The 2,923-nt window shown below is 39.2% G+C and overlaps 1 non-coding gene across 1 annotated transcript; it reads right to left on the reverse strand.

Moving 5' to 3' along the window:
- Positions 1-2,555: 2,555 nt before the first annotated feature.
- On the reverse strand, positions 2,556-2,662 carry LOC112443537 (U6 spliceosomal RNA). The gene has a single exon (XR_003031949.1). It is a non-coding gene; the product is annotated as a U6 spliceosomal RNA (small nuclear RNA).
- Positions 2,663-2,923: the final 261 nt, after the last annotated feature.

A 2,923-nucleotide genomic window follows, 5' to 3' on the forward strand; every position in this document is an offset into this window, starting at 1 on the left:
GGTTAACTAAACTCTCTGCAAACATACACCCCCAAAGTCCAGAGCAGTTTAAATGCATCACAGGGACTCGCTTCTTTTCCTGTTTCACTGGAACCTATTTTCCTTCCCAAATAATGGCTATGATGAATCGAAGGCCATGGGTTCCTCAGTTTCCAGATAACCAAACCAGCCTTTTATCAGTTGTTTTCCTGCCACCACTTTTTTTTTTTCTTTCCTAATACCTTATTTGAATTTGTGTTTTATTCCTGTGATGCATTTTCTTCTCTTTGTCCAGGTGACATCCGCCAGCATCCCAGAGCCCCAAAAGATATCACATTGATGAGTCCCTTTATATAACATTTCTGGGTAACAGAAGTTTAAAAACTGAGAATGCATTAGCGATTCCTAGGGGGATTAGAAACCACAGGAGGAAGGGAAGGAGGTAGGAGGAAGTTGAGTGTCATTATTGAAGGATGACTCAGGGAATCCCTATGGTGATAAAATGTTCAGTGTCTTGACTGTGGTGGTGGGAACACAAGCCTACACAGGTAGTAAAATTGTATAGAACTAAACACACACATATACAGACACAAGTCCAAGTGAAACTGGAGAAATCTAAATATGATTGTTGAATTGTGTCTTTGTGAATGTCCTGGTTCTACCATTAAACTGTAGTTTTGCAAAATGTTAACACTAGGAAAGGTCAGGTAAAGTGTATACGGGATTGGTTTCTCTGTTTTATTTGTTGAAACCAAATGTGAATCTTTAGTTATCTCAAAGTAAAATTTCAATTAAAAGAGTATAAAAAAGGTTAAAGAATTCAAATAATGCAGCTGCTTAGCCATTCAAATTTAAATATGTCTTCAGACTCATAACTGATTTTTTTTCTGCTTGTTCAGACTTAAATTTTCTAGAACAATATTTGTCAAGTGGTTGTTTCTCGATCCTAAGACTATGGCTGAATCGTTGATCAAAATAATAAAACACAAGTTCCCTAAGGCAAAAGGGGAAAAAAAGTAATTTCCGAAGTAGATTGGCTATTTGAACAATTGCCACAAAAATTACAGTATTGGAGAGAAAAATGGTAATGCTGGGAAAGCACAAGTCTTTCCTCACTTATCATGCTTTCAAAATATTTTGTCAGGCTGTATCAATGAAACATGAAATAGGTCATTAACCAGCATGTTTGTTCAGTTCATGGGGGAGCATTGGTAATAAAATTTTTATTTTTCCCACCCTACATATGCTAAACTCTTCTATGATCCTTTGTCACCTCTTTTCTCACATTATTATCAGGCCTGTCACTGCCAAGTGTCCTGGGCTTTATCTTCTCAGGAGGCCTGACTTCTCCAACCTGAATCAAGTAACAACGTATTGTCTAAATACCTAAAAGCAAAAAAAAAAAAAAGTTTAGATGCCTCCGACCTCAGACCCACCACCCAGAATCACCTCTGACTCCAGATGACCAGTGGAAACATTTTCATCAATGGCTTCTAGCAAAGAATTATTTTCAGGAATCAGATGAACTTTGAGGTTGCACCTAAGTAAAGGGGAGATTAGATTAATGAATCATCATAGGATAAGCTCTACTGTGGTAACAACCACTGAATCTTTTTTTTTTAATTTTATTTTATTTTTAAACATTACATAATTGTATTAGTTTTGCCAAATATCAACATGAATCCGCCACAGGTATACATGTGTTCCCCATCCTGAACCCTCCTCCCTCCTCCCTCCCCATACCATCCCTCTGGGTCGTCCCAGTGCACTAGCCCCAAGCATCCAGTATCGTGCATCGAACCTGGACTGGCAACTCATTTCATACATGATATTTTACATGTTTCAATGCCATTCTCCCAAATCTTCCCACCCTCTCCCTCTCCCACAGAGTCCATAAGACTGTTCTATACATCATTGTCTCTTTTGCTGTCTCGTACACAGGGTTATTCTTACCATCTTTCTAAATTCCATATATATGTGTTAGTATACTGTATTGGTGCTTTTCCTTCTGACTTACTTCACTCTGTGTAATAGGCTCCAGTTTCATCCACCTCATTAGAACTGATTCAAATGTATTCTTTTTAATGGCTGAGTAATACTCCATTGTATATATGTACCACAGCTTTCTTATCCATTCATCTGCTGATGGACATCTAGGTTGCTTCCATGTCCTGGCTATTATAAACAGTGCTGCGATGAACATTGGGGTACACGTGTCTCTTTCCCTTCTGGTTTCCTCAGTGTGTATGCCCAGCAGTGGGATTGCTGGATCATAAGGCAGTTCTATTTCCAGTTTTTTAAGGAATCTCCACACTGTTCTCCATAGTGGCTGTACTAGTTTGCATTCCCACCAACAGTGTAAGAGGGTTCCCTTTTCTCCACACCCTCTCCAACATTTATTATTTGTAGACTTTTGGATCGCAGCCATTCTGACTGGTGTGAAATGGTACCTCATAGTGGTTTTGATTTGCATTTCTCTGATAATGAGTGATGTTGAGCATCTTTTCATGTGTTTGTTAGCCATCTGTATGTCTTCTTTGGAGAAATGTCTATTTAGTTCTTTGGCCCATTTTTTGGAAAATATGGAACGCTTCATGAATTTGCATGTCATCCTTGCTCAGGGGCCATGCTAATCTTCTCTGTATCGTTCCAATTTTAGTATATGTGCTGCCAAAGCGAGCACAACCACTGAATCTTAAAGTGGCAAGATATGAGCCCCACCACCACCTCTACCACACACTGACAAGTTTTTGTGAAAACTGGAGAAAATGGAGTGAAATCTGTAGTTTAGTTGACAGTATTATGTCAGTGGCAGTTCCCTGGAGTAATACTGACCTGTAGTTAGATGTGATACCTCCATGGGGGAAGCTGGCTGAAGAGTTCAGGGATGCTCTGTACTATATTTGCAACTTTGTGGGAGTCCAGAGTGATCTCAACACAGGTC

The sequence above is a fragment of the Bos taurus genome, chromosome 22 (genome assembly GCF_002263795.3).
Source record: "Bos taurus isolate L1 Dominette 01449 registration number 42190680 breed Hereford chromosome 22, ARS-UCD2.0, whole genome shotgun sequence".
Classification (NCBI taxonomy): domain Eukaryota; kingdom Metazoa; phylum Chordata; class Mammalia; order Artiodactyla; family Bovidae; genus Bos; species Bos taurus.